We start from the raw sequence: 8,356 nt of genomic DNA on the forward strand, positions 1-8,356 counted from the left end.
CTGAGTTCAAGCCATTCTCCTGCCTCAGCCTCCTGAGTAGCTGGGATTACAGGTGCCCGCCACCACGCCAGGCTATTTTTTTTGTATTTTTAGTAGAGATGGGGTTTCACCATGTTAGCCAAGGATGGTCTCATCTCCTGACCTTGTAATCCGCCTGCCTCGGCCTCCCAAAGTGCTGGGATTACAGGTGTGAGCCACCGTGCCTGGCCTGGATGTTTCAAGTAACTATTGAGTGGGACCCAGAGCACAAGAGGTGAGGTCAGCTTTGAGAAAAATGGGGCATTTCTCACATAATAACTGAAAGTAAAGCCAATTATGTAACCAGATGCAGAAAGACAGGAAATTTGAGTGAAGGAAAGATGAGAAAGTGTCTATTTAAATCCTTTCTAACTTAAATATGACCGAAGTCATCCTTAACCTTGTCTAAATAATAACGTTCACTAAGTCACTGGTGTGTTATGTTAGTTTATATAATTGAAAATATTAAATAAATGTATATGTGATTTAATTGATATTTTTACAATATAATGCTTATTTGGCCAATTAGGTAAATATGGCTGGCCACTGCAATGACATCGAAAGATTCTACATCTAGAAAATCAGTTTCTTTAAAGTCTTGCTCATGTTTAGGATTGCCTATGTTTAGTGGATTCATTTTACTTTGCTGTCTATTATATTATTTTTTAGGTGGTTATATTTAAATTGTACAAAAAACCTGGGCACCGTGGCTAACACCTGTAATCCCAGCACTTTAGGAGGCTGAGGTGGGTGGATCACTTGAGTCCAAGAGTTCAAGACCAGCTTGGACAACATGGCAAAACCTTGTCTCTACTAAAAATACAAAAATTAACTGGGTGTGGTGGTATGTGCCTGTGGTCTCAGCTACTTGGGAGGCTGAGGTGGAAGAATGGCTTGAACCCAGGAGTTGGAGGTTGCAGTGAGCTGAGATCGTGCCGCTACCCTCCAGCCTAGGCAACAGAGCTAGACCCTGTCTCAAAAATAAAATAAATTCTACAAAAATATTTTTAAGACTTTTCCATTACATATTAATATTAATGCATCTAAATCATGCATGTCAACATAGCACATTAGTGTCTTCATGAATAATCTACAAACACCTTGTATATCATAATGAGGTATTTGTAGGCATAAATGAAATCAATAGCTAATGTTTACTGTCATTATTTTATAGATGTGTACATATATATTATCCACATATATACATATGTATTTTGTCTACAAAATATTGTGTGTGTATATATATTACCTACATATATATTGTCTATCGTGTGTGTGTGTGTGGTATATAAAATAACAGCATAAACACCACAGGTGAAACAGGTCCATTTAAGTATACAGAGGCTAAGGAAATTCAAGTAGATTGTATTTGCTGGAGGGAAGAAAACCTGTTTGCTTTGACTAAACCAAGTTTTCATACACAGCTAGTACCTTCTTTTTAGATCAGAGGAATCTCATTATTTACTTATATGGTGTCAAACACATCTAGGTTTGAAACCTAACTCCAAAATTTATTTTTGTGTAACTTTAGGGAGGTAATTTCTTTGAACTTAAGTTTTCCATTCTGTGTAACAGGGAAAAAAACACCTACGTGAGCCTAATTTGAGGATGAAAAGATAACAAAGGTGGAGGCAAACAATACGTCTGGTACATAAACTCAATGTGTACCAACTAGAGCAACTGCTAATCAGAGCCTGCTATGGGACAGGTATTGCAATAGGCACTGCATATATATTAATTTAATCCTTGACTAAACTGCTGCACTAGTTCTGTGTGAATAGAGACTGCCACCTTGTCTGGCCAGCATTTCCCTGGCTCATATTTAAAAATAAGTTGTTGAATGAAGTGATTAAAATGAACAAACCTGTGAAGGGACGTTGTAATCAGTATTGCACAGATGGGGAAACCAAATGAGTGAAGGGTGAACAAATTCACCCAGCCATGGAGTGATGGAGCAAGAATCTGAAAACAAGCTTAGCTCACTCCACATTCATGGTGTTCACTACCATGCTAGTAACTCCACAACCAATAGAAAATAGAGTTATCTGTTAAATAAAAAAAGTGGTAATATTTACTAGATCATATAGTACTTTACCTCTAGTGAAACAATGAAGGTTAAAGAAGAATAGTTCTATGAATGTGCAAGTTGCCATTCTTCATGCACATACAATGTTCTCTCTCTTTTTTTTTTTTTTTTTTTTCTGAGACAATGTCTTGCTGAGTTGCCCAGGCTGGAGTGCACTGGCACAATCTCTGCTCACTGCAGCCTCCGCCTCCTGGGTTCAAGCAATTCTCCTGCCTCCGTCTCCCAAGCAGCCGTGACTCCAGGTGCTCGCCACCACGTCCGGCTAATTTTTGTATTTTTAGTAGAGATGGGGTTTCACTGTGTTGGCCAGTCTGGTCTTGAACTCCTGACCTCATGATCCTTCTGCCTCAGCCTCCCAAAGTGCTGGAATTACAGGCGTGAGCCACCACGCCCGGCCACAATGTTCTCTTTTAAACCAACAATGTTCTGAAACATATTTCTAGTTAGTGAATATCTTTTTGGGGGTAGGTGGAGTTTAGCACTGGGAGAGATTGATAACGATAAATTAGAAGATCCTCTGCCCCAACTAAGACAAATAGAGCTTGAATTAAGCCTTTTTGTTCTTTTTTTTATTTCTGTGACATTTCTGAATTATGCTATAGACTTTACCTTATCCAGGGATTGTCAGAAAATATATTTAGAGGTCCAGAAAGGGAAATTCAGTTAGTTTTGTTCTGAGAAATGTGAATGAACTGGCTAACTCTGGGAATCTTGTCTGTATTTCAGTTGCCTTATTACCATACTGTTTATGAATCGCATGCTGGTGGGAACATGAAGTCCCAGGGCCATATTTTCACTTGCTCAGCCAACCTCAGGGTCTATTTTTTGTCCCAACTTGCCACAATAACGTGAGAGACAGTGTAGTATAACAAAAGGCATATAAGCTGTGGAGTTATACAGAGGGGAGTACCACATTAATTATTTTTGCATTGATAATAGGAAGCAAGTTTTAAAGTTTATGAGCATTTTCTTGCTTTCAGTACACATTCAAGTAAGAAACAGAAAACGAGAATTTGTCTGTTTGGCTTTCTCTCTATTAATGTATTTATTTAGCCACTGGAAAAGAGCAACTTACAATATACTGGGATTTGACATTTATTCTTAAATATTTGTTTCATCAGCTTAACGGAGATTGCAAGGATATTGTCATAGAGAAAATATACTATGATTACATATAATGGGTCATAAACCAGCAATGCCATTCCATAGGTATGTCAGGTATAGTTATTTTTGTTATTCTTGGAAGACATTATTAAATATCTTATATAGGTGCAACCCTGGTAAGGAAAGAAGAAAATTAATGAGGTCATTTAGCCAGTGGGCCATTTAGAAATCAGTTGGTTACTCATTGACAGCTTCCCAGGTATTTTGCTGTGTTTAACTGATCATATTTAAGGTAAACACTTGAAAGTCAATCCCCATTTAATACCATACTGACTTGTATGCTGAGCCCAAGTTACAGTACAATATACAGAATCAAACTTGATTGAATTGGCCACTTGATTGAATTGTGCTGTGATTTCGGACCATTCTTAACCTTCTTAATAACGAATGTACTTTAAGATTGTGACAAAATGGTTAGTGGTGTAGTCATTTTGTCCAGACAAAATGGTCAGTAAATCAATCTAATAGTGAATATTTACTGACTGATTGACTTAAGCCTAATGTTGTGCAGAAGACATTACTGTTTTATTTCAGTTTCCCACAAAGATCACCAGGGAACAAAACAGGAGACCCAAGAGTTTTGTCTAACTTCTACAAACTTGCTGTGTGATCTTGGTCTGATCATTTATCTTTCCAGGTTCTCCATTTTATCAGTAATTAAACATCAACTCGTGACATGACAATCATAGCTCTTTAAGGTTCTAGTATTCTGTGTGACTCTAGAAATGATATCATGATTATGGGAAACATAATAACCACTAATTAATTCTGAATGTTTAGTCTGTGCCAGCATTGCATTATATCCTTTCCATAAATAACACTTAATCTGCACAAAAGTCGCTAGATGTAAGAATTATTGGTTTTCTCAAGATAAGGAAACTAAATTTTAAAAAACCTTTAGTAATTGAACAAAATTTTAGTTAGTAAGCGCCAAAACTGAGGCTCAAAGCATTTTTTCCTCTGACAAATTCTGAGTTCCTTTCCTTCTCTCCTACAGCCCTTTTTCACAAATACTACTCACTACATCTGCTCTAGTATTGGCATCAGTAAAACACGAATCACCGTCTCTTCCAAAACTTAGCAAGGAAGTGTAAGTCCACCATGACTCCCTTAACCTGACCCTCCGATGCTTGTTTTACAATCAGAATAAGAGGGTGAGGAAGCCCCCAGAGGTGGCAGGGCGCTTTCCTCTGTGTCCAGCTTTTACCAGATGAGCATTATTCAACAAAGATAACTGCCTAGACAATTGGTACAGGCTTGGAAAACTTCAGAAACCCAGACACAAGCACGGGAATGAAACTCATTAAACCTAACTACTTTAACCAAGTGGTTTGACAGCAGCTCCTTCTTTGAAACTCATAATAATTAGGCAGAACATGAGACTTCTTTATAAAGAAGGCTTTCTCTGCTCTTCACTGCTGACCTAGAATTTGAAAGATGTTTCAACATATACTGGCTCTTCAGAGCAAACTTGGTTCCACTGATGTATTTTTTTTCCCCCTTTTCACAAGGGAGATCAGCATAAACCCCAGCACTTTTGCTAATTCCCAGTGGAGCACAGACAGCAGGAAGAAAGACATAATTTTTAGCACCTACATATTTCCAATGGCAAGAGCAGGAGAGAAAGACAATCATTGAGACCAAAAGGAGGAAAAGATTAATAAGTGCTGCCATCACTGCAGGAAAAATAATTTTTCAAAACAACAACAGTAAAAAGTGCCTCTAGGATAGCTATGCTCTGTTCTTTCTTCTACTAAAAGGGAAAAACACAGCAAAACAGAGAAGCAAAAGAGGACTGGAAGAAGAGATAAATGAAATAACAGGTCAAGTTCCTAGAGTTGTTTTTTTTTTTTTTTAAAGGAAAAACTGAAAGGATAAGATAATTTCTTATTTTTCATGTATTATATATGTGCAGGTATTTGTGACTGGGCCATGTGAACGTTATATATCTGGGTAGAAAACAGCCCTGGCTATAAAAATAGATTATTCACACAGGAGTTTATGTACTCCAAGTCATTTGTGTGCTACAGACTGTCAAGTGTAGGCTTTTTAAAATACAGATTCCAAAGCAAGACTGTAAAAAGAACAGTAACCAAGTAATTGATTTAGAAAAAAGAAACAAAACATGATCCTTTGTAACTACTCTCTACTAATGATCTATTATTTATGTGTTCCTCTCTGGCATGTGTTATTTTCCCTGAAAATATGATTATTTGTTTTCCTGTGTGTGTCTTAGTTTGAAAATCGAGAGTGATTAACTCTACATATTTTTCTAGAGGTATTCACTATGTAAAAATGAACTGGTCTGATAGTAGTTACATTCATTTTAATATAAACAATCACTGTGGTGTTTGTTTCCCTTCTACATATTTTCCCCATTTTAAAATGATCTTCTGGAATTGTCATTAGAGACTTTGTGTATGACTCCCAGAATCTGGTTTTTAAAAAGACCACACTCATATTGATATACTTAAGTTATAGTAATTCTGCTAACGAAAATTAGTCTGCCTATCTCTGATACTGTTTTTTAAAAAAAAATTAGAGAAAGATATTAGCTTAGGTTGAATATTCACTAGTTTTAGATCTTATCATTACCTGATAATATATTTCATTTATTAATATGAAGAGACTTATACAATAGTCCTGCATGCTTCAAATTATTATCTTGGAAAGAAAAAAAAATTAAGCTGCCTGCAGCCTCAGAAGAGACTTTTCTTCCTAGTCTGCCCACAAAAGCAATGCTGCAGAGAGAAAAAAGTGACACTCCAGTAATTCAATTATTGCTCCACTCCTCATTACATATGTGGCTTAATATAGCATACAGATAGCAGAGATGACATAGATAGTCAGTTTGCTCCTCTTGCAACCCACAGTATACTCAGGCTCATAAATAAAGCTCTCAATTTATTATGTTGCTACAAAAAAGCCCACATTTCTCTGGAAGGAGAAAGTGATACTCAGATACTATACTGCCAGTTTTACTAACATGTGGCACTCTGAGGGAAAGCCCACACACTTCCACACGTGATATTTTCAGTGTTTGCATAATAAAAGTCAAAATGTAGCCATGTTGAATATGTCCTTAGGAATTATCACAATATTCTAGAATTGTGTATTTGCAAAGGACATGCGATGTTACCAGATTGCGTGTATTTTAGCATTACTAAATGAAGAGGATTGTGAATATCCCCTCAATGATTGATTCTAATTGCTAATAACTCTTCTTGCTTTTAACTGAAATTTCTCACATTGCTGCTTAAAGCTTATTTCTAGACTTCGGATGTTTGCAAATGATTGGCCAGTCTGTCTGAGATTCCTCTGCTATATCCCTCTTCCTAACAAAGAGTTCTTATCATGATACTACATTTTATCAGAAAAGAATCAGTGTGTGTTTTCAATGCCTGCAAAAATGTCCAAATTTTTCGGGGATATGCTTTCAAACCACAGCTGACCATTCCGTCTCTCTCTCTCTCTCTCTCTCTCTTTCTCTCTCTCTCTCGTTATTTTTGTACTCTAAAATGTATCAGGTTGCCCCTTTCTCTCCTCTGTGGTCTTCATGCACACGTCTGTGTGTGTTGTATGATGATCATGCTGTTTCACTGGCCTAGAATTTTTCACTGTCATCCACTTCCATCACTTTCTGTGTGAGCAAATCCAGTCTTTCCTTCAAGATTCTTTTAAAAATGCACCAGCATTAGTTTACTTATTCTATTAATTTAATGAACATTCATAGGCAACCATCATGTGACAGGCGTGGTGGCAGGTATGACAGACACAATGATACATCAGCTGGACTCAGTGCTTGACTACTGGCTACTTAAAGAATAAGAATAGTTCTTCCCCTAGGCCGGGCACGGTGGCTCATGCCTGTAATCCCAGCACTTTGGGAGGCCGAGGTGGGCGGATCACGAGGTCAGGAGATCGAGACCACGGTGAAACCCTGTCTCTACTAAAAAAAAAAAAAAAAAAAAAAAAAAATTAGCTGGGCATGGTGGCGGGCGCCTGTGGTCCCAGCTACTCGGGAGGCTGAGGCAGGAGAATGGCATGAACCTGGGAGGCGGAGCTTGCAGTGAGCTGAGATTGCGCCACTGTGCTCCAGCCTGGGCGACAGAGCGAGACTCCGTCTCAAAAAAAAGAAAAAAAAAAAAAGAATAGTTCTTCCCCTAATAATTCTACCACTGAATGGGATTTCTTCATTTTTGTATTTCCCTAGCACTGCATTTATATCTTTACAAACCTTTCTAATTTTCTACCAGAGTCCATTTTGCTTTCTATCTCGTGTGTGTAACACATACATGCACACACACATATGCATACATGGATACTAAACTTATATTTATGTTCCTATTTTAATGCCTCTTTCCAGTTATCTGTTATTGTCTAAAAAATACCCCAAGCTTAATGTCTTAAAACAGCCATAATTTTATGTCTCATAATTTTATGAAGCAGGAATTTAGACAGGGCATTAGCACAGATGACTCACCTGTCTTCTATGATGTTTCATGACTCTGCTGAGATGGCTAAAATTCTTAGGAGCTGAAAAGTCCAGGGATCAAGCAAATGTCTTTTTCTGTCTCTCTCCGCGTAGCTTCTTCATTGTAGCTATTTGGGCTTCTTTATAACATGGCATCCTCAGGTAAGCTAAAGTTCTCACAATGCTACTCAGGGATTCAAAGATGAGGGTTCCAAACAGTCCAAGTAGAACCAGAAACTGTCTCATGACCAGGCATCAAAAGTCCCTTCTTCCACATTCTATTGTTGAGGCCAATCAAGAAGGCTACCCTAGATTCAGAGTGAGGGGAATTAGATTTACCTCTTAATGACAGGAATACCAAAGAACTTTAAGCTATCCTTAAGCTATATAGAATGTATCTTGTCCTTTCTAATAGACAAAATATCTTTGAGGACAAGGTCTGTCTCATTAATCTTTGTGTCACCTCCAGGTGAATATTAATATAGTAATTGACATTAGTTGCCACAACAAACTTCACATTCTCTGTGACTTAATATTACAAAAGTTAATTTTTTATTTATAATGCATTTCAGTCCTTACCTTCCACCCTTAAATAGATCCCAGTGTCTATACTA

This window comes from Hylobates moloch, unplaced genomic scaffold (assembly GCF_009828535.3).
Source record: "Hylobates moloch isolate HMO894 unplaced genomic scaffold, HMol_V3 SCAFFOLD_17, whole genome shotgun sequence".
NCBI classification, from domain to species: domain Eukaryota; kingdom Metazoa; phylum Chordata; class Mammalia; order Primates; family Hylobatidae; genus Hylobates; species Hylobates moloch.